General features: G+C 41.9%; 1 long non-coding RNA gene across 1 annotated transcript; it reads left to right on the top strand.

Moving 5' to 3' along the window:
- The first annotated feature begins 310 nt into the window (after positions 1-310).
- LOC149104178 (uncharacterized) lies at positions 311-4,393 on the top strand. The gene is made up of 2 exons (XR_016201762.1): positions 311-714; positions 3,396-4,393. It is a non-coding gene; the product is annotated as an uncharacterized LOC149104178 (long non-coding RNA).
- The last annotated feature ends 7,369 nt before the right edge of the window (positions 4,394-11,762 follow it).

Here is an 11,762-nt window from a genome sequence, read left to right as displayed (position 1 = left end):
ATTTCACTGAAAACCAAAGTCATCAGTATTTAGTTCAGAGTTCCCGAAACTGGAAAATGTCCTTCAAATTCCTGGAAATCGGCCCAAAGTTGGTCAAAAGTACGCTGCGAGTAAGGCGGCCTTGGTTACCTTTCGGATGGCGTTCACTCACTCACTCAGTCCATTGTGATTAATTTATTCATTAAAACTGGATTAAATAGTTTTCACCTATCCCTCCCCTGCTAAGTATAATTTTTGTCCCAGACACTTCGTACTGTTTGTTTGGCTTGTTTTAGGGGGACAAGAAAGACGAAATTTTGTCCTATAACACGGAGTTTATACAGGGGAGTTTATACATGGCGGTTAAGACGGCACGAAGATGGGTTTTGGTTCAATCCGTGGAGTTTTAAATGGAAAGTTCTTAAGCTAATCAGCAGTAGCTGCGACAAATACACATGGAAAGACTAGAAGGACATACTATACCATTTTGTGCGGCATTTTGAGGAGGCCTTCGTGGAGTGGTAAAATGGAAAATTATCAAGCTAAGGAACACTAGCTTCGGCAACGGACATTGAAATCCTTAAAGCTACGATGCTCGTTTCGAAATCTTTAAAGCTACGATGTTAAAAAGCGACGATGTCATGTCACGACCGAGGACAAAAAGTCTTTTAAAATGTCACCCGGAGGAGGAAACAATGCAATGGGCCATGAATTCTGTATCATCTGGAACCTAAGGTGAGCCTCCTTGTTGTGTCGTATTTTTTTTACTACGCCTTTTATACGAGGTGGATTATTTCGTTCGGAAAGTAGCTCTGGTGCAGGGTCGACCGCTCTTTGAATGAAAAACAAAGACAGTTTTTTATCATGTCTTATCAGATTTCTAAATAGTATCACTGGAGAAAATCCAGATGATGTGAAAAATGTCAAGACTGCCCCAACTAGTAAAGCAGCATTCAGCATTAAAGGCAATACACTACATGCTGCTTTTAAGATACCTGCCAATAGAGGTTTTGAGCATTTTGCACTGGACAGTGATAGACTGAATACCATTAGAGCAAAACTAAACAAACAGGGTGATTTTCATTGATAAGATTTCTATGGTTGAAAGTGGCATGTTCAACTTTTTGACTTAAAGATTACAACAAATTATTGGAACTAATGAACCATTTGGTGGAATAAGCTTGGTAACTGCTGGAGATCTTTTCCAGCTTAAGCAAGTTTTTGATAAGTGGATCTTTGAAAATTCCCAATCTGGCTGTAATGAATTTGCAACAAAAATTTGGACAGAGTACTTCACCCTCGTTGAATTGACAGAGATAATGAGACAAAGAGATGACAAAGAATTTGCTCAGCTACTCGATCGTTTGAGAGAGTGAAAGCACTCTGAAGATGATATAACCATTTTGAAACAAAGACTTCTGAATGTAAGGCCTGGACAAGATAATTACAATATGAACATGGCACATTTATTTACTAAAAATGCATCTGTACATGCTCACAACAATGCATTGTATGCCCTCTCTAAAGCTGATAAAGCTCAGACTAAGGCTTTGGACATTGTAATCGGGGGCATCTCTGATGATCCCAAGAAACAAATGAAAAACAAAATCCCAGATGATCCAACAAAGACAATGGGTTTATATTTGCTCATGTCAGTAGTAACTGCAACAAAATATGACTGACAACTACATTGATGTGACTGACGGCCTCACCAATGGTGCAGAGTGTGTCACAGAACACAGAGACTACAGAGTTGAAATTATACCAGACCAATTATTATTTGGGTGTCATTTCCACATCCTGACATAGGCAGAAACCAGCTTAGAGAAAATGCACATTTATACAAGGCAACTATAAATAGAAATTGGACACCAGTATTGGAAGTAACAAGACAATTTTGAGCCAACAAAAAAAGTGAGGTCCAAATTCTCCGGCGCCAATTTCCACTTAGACCTGCTGCTTCCAAGACTATTCACCGTTGTCAAGGCGACACATTAAATGAGGTAGTTGTTGATTTTCCAGTATCCAGAAGAGAGCACATACATTATGTTGGCTTGAGCCATGTACGAAACAGCTCTGCAATGCATATTTTTAATATGAATGAAAACAAACTAAAGGTTAGTGAGAAAGCTAAAAGTGAAATGAGCAGACTAAGAACACAAGTAAGCCTTGTGCCTTAAGCAGTGTTACGGACTGACGATTCACCCCAAACAAAAACAGTCTTGTTTCAGAATGTTAGATCTCTCCACTTCCACCTAGATGATGTACAAAGTGATTACAACATTCAAGAAGCTGATGACAACATTTTTGTTGGATCAAAACTTTGCTTGTTAGATAGAGATGATACATATCAGCTTAGTAAATTAACTCTTTACAGAAATGACTTTAATCAGTCTAACATAAGAACTTGCTATGGAACTGCTTTGTACATTAAGAATGATTTAAATTGTACTAAAATTCCATACAGATATAACTTTTAATTAATAATTTGGAAATCCCTGTAATGGTGTTGAGCCAACCAATTCCAAATATTAATGTCATTGGTATCTATCGATCGAAAACTAGTTACAATTTCACAGTTGATTGATCCTCTTACTCATCTTCATGACTTAGTATTCACAGAATCTAAAACTCCAAATGTACTGCTTGGGGATTTCAATACTGATCTAATGCAGGCAAATTCAGAACAAATGGCTCTGAAAAATATCTTATAACAGACAAAGGATACACTCAGTTGATTAACCAGTTTACTACTGACTACAGTACACAGATAGATCATGTATATACCAATGTATTACAATGTCTACAAATAGCAGGTACCCTGGAGTCTTACTACAGTGATCATAAACCTATTTACATTTTCATGAAAGCTGTTTGAATATTTCCCTGTATTTATCATATGAGATCATTATTAATATATAATTTAGCTGAATTTGGAAACTTTACATACCAAAGAAATACATGTGTCTAAATGTATCAAGCAACTATTTAAATCACACAGCAAAACAGTCAGAAAATTTATTTGCAGAAACAAAGAATGGTTTGAATTTACTGTGCTATTAATGTCCCTAAATTCCTAGTCTTCATAGAGATTCAAAATTACATGTAACTCTACCAAAATTTACAGATGCTGTACATGACAATACATTTTTTCCAGGTTAAAAGAATTATTTTAACTCCAGTGTTTCTTTAGAGAGAGCACGGCATTATAGCCAGCATTTTCTTCTAAACCCTTTCCAGAAAAGCAAGAAATATCATTTGGACACCTTAGTTAGGTAGGTAGCTTATTTTTATTGGGGCAGCAGGGGGGAGAGAATAGAAAGGAAAGCAAATTAAAGAAATACAATATTTTTTCTGCATATAATCATTTATACCCTTTTAAAATGTGTCACTATTACATTCATTGTGTATTGCAGGTTAGGCAAGTTGTACTATTGTACATGTGCATATAACCCAGATGAACACTGCAATAACAACTACAGTATGATATGCAAGTGACAGTAAGCAGATGTTACTATTAACACAACATTACTGATGCTATACAGGTTTATTAGCCGTCAAAAATAATATCAAAAGACTTAGTAGAAACTGGCTTTAACAACACAAATCACCATTTAAACTTCATGGAATTAATCTGAGAATTACAGATGGATGTGGAATTCTCCTGCTTACAAAAAGAATAAGATGTTTTCAAGACTTAAGTCAGCTGACACTTGAACTTTTGAAACTCGCTCTTTGCAAAATACATTGGGTGCAAGCATATAAAATGGCTCTCCAGGCTGCATGTATAATTACAGAGTTGGAAACACTTTAGAAATTTATCCATATATGTTTCTTAAAGTCAAGAATGTTGACAATTGAAATCCATCTGAACTTGCTATGCGTGTCAGAACTTAACTCGAGAAATGAACTTATAGCTTTACACTGAAATACAGAAATTATATAACAGAAGCTTAAAATTAGCAGTTCTATACCATGTTCATATACATGAACATATACGTGTAGAGTATCGCAATCAGTCTTAATATTAGGACTACAATTAAATGAAACTCCTACAATCCGTCATTAAGGAACACAAAAGTTGAATGTTTTAATCTGTCTCTATTCATAAAATACAAATCTTGCAATGTTTATTCGAAGTATAAGCTGTCCTAACTGTTCCAGCTTATACCTTTTGAATTTCCATTCAGTTCTTAAAATGGTGGTTATCATGCTGTACTTCTACTACGTGTATGTTCTGCTGCTTTAAAGATTGTTATTTATAACTCAGCAAAAATTGTAAAATCTGTATCAGTAGGAGACTGCTGGCTAGAATGTCTCCTCTTACCTTTTATGTGCTACATTATGGCAGTCAGTATTTCAGTGGACCTAATAAGAAAGAAAATGCTCCTAATAAAAGCAGTGTTCCTCTTGATTTTTGTTGTTGCACTCTGTTGAAAACTATTTTCAATTATGTAATAAATAATTATTTATAATTTATAAAGTAATTTTAACGGAGAGCAAATTCAGCCACCTAAAGGGTGGGAGGCGTGGTAGCCTGATGGTTAGTGCACTCGTCTCTGGATCAAGTGGTCCAGGTTCAGGCCCTGACCGTGGACATTGCGTTGTGTTCTTGGGCAAGACACTTTACTCTCACAGTGCCTCTCTCTACCCCCGTGTATAAATGGGTACCGGCGAACCTAATGCTGGGGAAAACCTTGCAATGGACTGCATCCCATCCAGGGGGGAGTAGAAATACCCCTAGTTGCTTCACACTACAAAAACCGGGATAAGCTCCAGCCTGGTGGGCCACTTGGCCTGTATGCAGACTTTATTTATTACAATTTAGTGGCAGATTTACATAACAATGAAAAAAATCTATCTAAAAAATCTATCCATTAAGTGGCTTGACCCTTACCTATCGATCGCCTTGGTTTGCATTGAAATGGACAGAGCAAAACATTTTAAACGCTCACCTTCAAGCTTCTGAGCCGAATATACCCCCACTTCACTTTAAGCCTGAAAGAGTAGCCGAGACCGTCTTACGCGCATCGTGATTTTGACCAACTTTGGCTTGATTTTCCGGAACTTGGGGGATATTTTCCAGTCCCGGGGACTCTAAACTAACTCCTGATGGCCTTGCTTTGCAGTGAAATGGACACAGCAAAACTTTTTGCACGCTCACTTTGGACCTTCTGGGCCGAAATATAACCCCACTTCACTTTAAGACTTAAGGAGTTGCCGAGGCCGCTTTACGCGCATCGTGATTTTGACCATCTTCGGCTTGATTTCCCGGGACTTGGGGGATATTTTCTAGTCCCGAGTACTCTAAACTAACCCCTGATCGCCTTGGTTTGTATTGAAATGGACAGAGGAAAACATTTTGAACGCTCACCTTCGAGCTTCTGGGCCCAAATATAGCCCCACTCTACTTTAAGATTGAAAGAGTAGCCGAGTCCGTCTTACGCGCATCGTGAGTTTGACAAACTTTGGCTCGATTTCCCGCAACTTAGGGGATATATTCAAGTCTCGGGGACTCTAAACTATCTCCTGATTGCCTTGGTTTGCAGTGAAATGGACACAGCATTTTTTTTTGAACGCTCACCTTGGACCTTCTGGGCCGAAGTAGAGCCTCACTTCACTTTAAGACTGAACGAATAGCCGAGACGGCCTTACGCGTATCTTCATTTTGACAACCTTTGTCCCCATTTTCCCGCACTTACAGGATATTTTCCAGTCCCTTGGACTCTAACCTAACTTCTGCTCGCCTTTGTTTGCAGTGAAATTGACACAGGAAGACCTTTTGAACGGTCACTTTCGAGCTTCTGGGCAGAAATATAGCCCCACTTCACTTTAAGACTGAAAGATTAGCCGAGACCGCCTTACGCGCATCGTGATTTTGACCAACTTCGGCTAAATTTCCCGGAATTTGGGGGATATTTTCCACTCCCTGGGTCTCTAAACTAATTCCTGATGGCCTTGGTTTGCAGTGAAATGGACACAGCAAAACTTTTTGAACGCTTATCTTCGAGCTTCTGGCCTAAAATATAGCCCCACTTCACTTTAAGACTGAAATATTAGCCGAGACCGCCTTGCGCGCATCGTAATTTTGACTAACTTCGGCTCGATTTCCCGTAATTTGGGGGATATGTTCCAGTCCCGGAGACTCTAAACTAACTCCTGATCGTCTTGGTTTGCATTGAAATAGACACAGCCAAACTTTTTGAACGCTCACTTTCGAGCTTCTGGCCCGAAATATAGCCCACTTTAGTTTAAGACTGAAAGAGTAGCCGAAACCGTCTTGCGCGAATCGTGATTTTGACCAACTTCGGGTCGATTTCCCGGAGCTTGGCGGATATATTCGAGTCCCGCGAGCTCTAAATTAACTCCTTATGGCCTTGGCTTTCGGAGAAATGGACAGAGCAGAACTTTTTTAACACTCACCTTGAGGCTTGTGGGCTTAAATAGAAGCCAACTTCACTTTAACCCTGAAATAGTAGCCGAGACCGCCTTACGCGCATCGTGATTTTGACCAAGTTCAGCTCGATTTCCCGGAACTTGGGGGATATTTTCCAGTCCGGGGGACTCTAAACTAACTCCTGATGGCCTTGGTTTGCAGTGAAATGCACAGAGCATAACTTTTTTAACGATCACTTTGCAGCTTCTGGGCCGAAATATAGCCCCACTTCACTTTAAGACTGAAAGAGTAACGGAGACCGCCTTACAGGCATCCTGATTTTGACCAACTTCAGCTCGATTTCCCGGAACTTGGCGGATATTTTCTAGTCCGGGGGACTTTAAACTAACTCCTGATGGCCTTTGTTTGCAGTTAAATGCACAAAGCGTAACTTTTTAAACGGTCACTTTCGAGCTTCTGGGCCGAAATATAGCCCCACTTCACTTTAAGACTGAAACAATAGCCGAGATCGCGTTTCGCGTATCGTGATTTTGAGCAACTTCGGATCCATATCCCGGAACTTGGGGGATATTTTCCAGTCCCGGGGACTCTAAACTAACTTCTGATTGCCTTGCTTTGCATTGAAAGTGACAGAGCAAAACGTTGTGAAGACGCACCTTCCAGCGTCTGAGCCGAAACATAGCCCCACTTCTTTTTAAGAGTAAGAGTAGCCGAGTCTGTCTTACGCAAATCGTGATTTTGACTGACTTCGGCTCGATTTCCCGGAACCTGGGGGGATATATTCCAGTCTCCGGAACACTAAACTAACTCCTGATGGCCTTGGTTTCCAGTGAAATGGACACAGCAAATTTTTTTGAACCCTTACTTTGGAGCTTCTGGGCCGAAATAGAGCCCCACTTTATTTTAACACTAAAAGAGTAGCCGTGACGGCCTTACGCGCTTATTTATTTTGCCAAACTTTGTCTCGATTTTTCGGTACTTACGGGATATTTTCCAGTCCCTGGGACTCTAAACTAACTCTTGATGGCTTTGGTTCGAAGTGAAATTGACACAGAAAAACTTTTTGAACGCTCACTATCGAGCTTCTGGGGCGAAATATAGCCCCACTTCACTTTAAGACTGAAAGATTAGCCAAGACCGCCTTACGCCCTGGTGATTTTGACAAACTTCGGCTAAATTTCCCGGAATTTGGGGGATATTTTCCACTCCCTGGGTCTCTAAACTAACTCCTGATGGCCTTGGTTTGCAGTGAAATTGACACAGCAAAACTTTTTAAACACTCAGTTTCGAGCTTCTGGGCCGAAATATTGCCCCACTTCACTTTAAGACTGAAAGAGTAGCCGAGACCGCGTACGCGCGTCGTGATTTTGACCAACTTCGGCTAAATTTCCCCGAACTTGGGGGATATTTTCCATTCCTGGGGACTCTAAACTGGCCCGCAACGTCCTTGGTCTGCAGTAAAATGGACAGAGCAAAACTTTTTGAACAATCACTTTCGAGCTTCTGGGGCGAAATATAGCTCCACTTTACTTTAAGATTGAAAGAGTAGCCGAGACCGGCTTACACGCATCGTAATTTTGACCAACTTCGGCTCGATTTCCCGGAACTTGGGGTATATTTTACAGTCCCGCGAACTCTAAAGTAACTCCTGATGTCCTTGCTTTGGAGTGAAATGGACACAGCAAAACTTTCTGAACGTTCACTTTCAAGCTGCTGGGCGGAAATATTGCCCCAGTTCACTTAAAGAATAAAAGAGTAGCCAAGACCGCCTTACGCTTATCGTGATTGTGACCAACTTTGGCTCGATTTCCCGGGAAATGGGGGATATTTTCCGGTAGCGGGGATTCTAAAGTAACTCCTGATTGCTTTGGTTTGCATTGAAATCGAGAGAGCAAAACTTTTTGAACGCTCCCCTTCGAGCTTCTGAGCCGAAATATAGCCCCACTTTACTTTAAGACTGAAAGAGTAGCCGAGACCGTCTTACGCGCATCGTGATTTTGACCAACTTCCGTTCGATTTCCCGGAACTTCGGGGATATATTCCAGTCCCGGGGACTCTTAACTAACTGCTGATGGCCTTGGTTTCCAGTGAAATGGACACAGCACATTTTTTTGAACGCTCGCTTTCGAGCTTCTCGGCCGAAATGGAGCCCTACTTCACTTTAAGACTGAAAGAGTAGCCGAGACCGCCTTACGCGCATCGTTATTTTGACACACTTCGGCTCGATTTCCCGGAAGTTGGCGAATATTTTCAATTCCCGGGGAAGCTAAACTAACTTCCGATGGCCTTAGTTTGCAGCTAAATGGACACAGCAAAACTTTTTGAACGCTCACTTTGGAGCTTATGGGTCGAAATATTACCCCACTTAACTTTAAGACTAAAAGAGTAGCCGAGACTGCTTTACGCGCATCGTCATTTTCACAAACTTCGGCTCGATTTCCCGGGACTTGGGGGATATTTTGATGTCCCGGACACTGTAAACAATCTGCTGATGTGGCTTGGTTTGCGGTGAAATGGACACAGCAAAACTTTTTGAACTTTCACTTTCGAGCTTCTGGGCCGAAATATAGCCCGAGTTCACTTTAAGAATGAAAGAATAGCCGAGACCGCCTTACGCGCATCGTGATTTTGACCAACTTTGGCTCGATTTCCGGGAAAATGGGGAATATTTTCCGGTAGCGTGGACTCTAAAGTAACTCCTGATTGCGTTGGTTTGCATTGAAATGGAGAGAGCAAAACTTTTTTAACGCTCCCCTTCGGGCTTCTGAGCCGAAATATAGCCCCACTTCAGTTTAAGACTGAAAGAGTAGCCGAGACCGTCTTACGCGCATCGTGATTTTGACCAACTTCGGCTCGATTTCCCGAAACTTCGGGGATATATTCAAGTCCCAAGGACTCTAAACTAACGCCTGATGGCCTTGGTCTGCGGTGAAATGGACACAGCAAATTCTTTTGGACGCTTACTTTCGAAATTTTGGGCCGAAATATAGCCCCACTTCACTTTAAGACTGAAAGAGTAGCTGAGACCGCCTTAGACGCATCGTGATTTTGACCAACTTCGGCTTGAGTTGCCAGAACTTAAGGGATATTTTCCAGTCTCGTGGACTCTAAACTAACTCCTGATGGCCTTGGTTTTCAGTTAAATTGAGAGAGCAAAACTTTTTGAACGCTCACTTTCGAGCTTCTGAGCCGAAATATAGCGCCAGTTCACTTTAAGAATGAAAGAGTAGCCGAGACCGCCTTACGCGCATCGTGATTTTGACAAAATTCGCCTCGATTTCCCCGAACTTGGGCGATATTTTCCAGTCCCGAGAGGTCTAAACTAACTCCTGATAGCCTTGGTTTGCGGTGAAATGAACACAGCAAAACTTTTTGAACTTTCGCTTTCTAGCTTCTCGGCCGAAATATAGCCCCAGTTCACTTTAAGAATGAAAGAGTAGCCGAGACCGCCTTACGCGCATCGTGATTTTGACAAAATTCGGCTCGATTTCCCCGAACTTGGGCGATCTTTTCCAGTCCCGAGCAGTCTAAACTAACTCCTGATGGCCTTGGTTTGCAGTGAAATGAACACAGTAACACTTTTTGAACGCTTATTTTCGAGCTTCTGGGATGAAATATAGCCCCACTTCACTTTAAGACTGAAAGAGTAGGCGAGACTGCCTTACGCGCATCGTGACTTTGACCACCTTGGGGCGATATTCCGGAACTTGGGGGATATTTTCCAGTCCCAGGGACTCTAAACTAACTCCTGCTTGTCTTGGTTTGCAGTGAAATGGACACAGCGAAAGTTTTTGAACGCTCACTCTCGGGCTTTTGGGCTGAAATAGAGCCCCATTTTACTTTAAGACTGAAAGAGTAGGCGAGACCGTCTTGAGCGAATCGTGATTTTGGCCAATTTCGCGTTTTTTTCCCGAAACTTGGGGGATATATTCCAGTCTAAGGGACTCTAAAGTAACTCCTGATGGCTTTGGTTTTCAGTGAAATGGACAGAGCACAACTTTGGAGCTTCAGGGCAGAAATATAGCCCGACTTTACTTTAAGACTGAAAGAGTAGCCGAGACCACCTTACGCACATCGTGATTTTGACCAACTTCAGCTCGATTTACGGGAACTTGGGGGATATTTTCCAGTCCCGAGGACTGTTAAGTAACCCCTGATGGCCTTGGTTTGCATTGAAATGGATACAGCAGCACTTTTTGAACGCTCACTTTTGAGCTTCTGGGCCGAAATATAGCACCACTTCACTTTAAGACTGAAAGAGTAGCCGAGACCGTCTTACGCGCATCGTGATTTTGACCAACGTCTTCTCGAATTTCCGGAAGTTGGGAAATACATTCCACTCGCGGGGACTCTAAACTAACTCCTGATAGCCTTGGTTTCCAGTGAAATAGACAGTAATTTTTTTTGAGCTTTGAGCTTGTGGGCCGAAATAGAGCCCCACTTCACTTTAAGACTGAAGGAGTAGCCGACACCGCCTTAAGCGCACCGTGATTTTGACCAACTTCGGCTCGATTTGCCGGAACTTGGGGAATAATTTCCAGTCCCGGGCACTCTAAACTAACTCCTGATTGTCTTGGTTTTCAGTGAAATGGACACAGCGAAACTTTTTGAACGGTCACTCTCGAGCTTCTGGACCGAAATATAGCCTCACTTCACTTTAAGACTGAAAGAGTAAGCGAGACCGTCTTGCGCAAATCGTGATTTTGACCAACTTCGGGTCGGTTTCCCGGAACTTGGGGGATATATTCCATTTCCGCGGGCTCTAAACTAACTCCTGATGGCCTTGGTTTTCAGTGAAATGGACAAAGGAAAGCTTTTTGAACACTCTCTTTGTAGCTTCTGGGCCGAAATAGAATCCCACTTCACTTTCAGACTGAAATAGTAGACGAGACCGCCTCACGCGCATCGTGAGTTAGACCAAGTTCAGCTCGATTTCACGCAACTTTTGGGATATTTTCCAGTCCGGGGGACTCTAAACTAACTCCGAATGGCCTTGGTTTGCACTGCAATGCGCACAGCATAAATTTTTGAACGCCCACTTTGGAGCTTGTGGGCCGAAATATAGCCCCACTTCACTTTAAGACTGAAAGAGTAGCCGAGATCGCCTTACGCGCATCGTGATTTTGACCATTTTCGGATCGATTTCTCGGAACTTGGGGGATATTTTCCAGTCCCGGGGACTCTAAACTTGTTGTAAATGAGAAAAGACGATTACCTGCAGAAATACTAGGCTTTAATCACCAAATCTCTGTCCTTACAAAACATGGCGGCCAACTGTAACCACAAGCATTGCAGGCTCGCACAAGAAAGCTGAACATACTACATGTATGACACAATGAATTATAATGTAACGCAAAAACTCGCGGTGTTCAAGTGTCTAGAGGGC

This window comes from Orbicella faveolata, unplaced genomic scaffold (genome assembly GCF_042242905.1).
Source record: "Orbicella faveolata isolate gen_17 unplaced genomic scaffold, um_ofav_v1 contig_35, whole genome shotgun sequence".
NCBI lineage: Eukaryota > Metazoa > Cnidaria > Anthozoa > Scleractinia > Merulinidae > Orbicella > Orbicella faveolata.
Note: the sequence above shows the minus strand (reverse complement) of the source record. Positions and strands in the feature narration are given on the sequence as shown.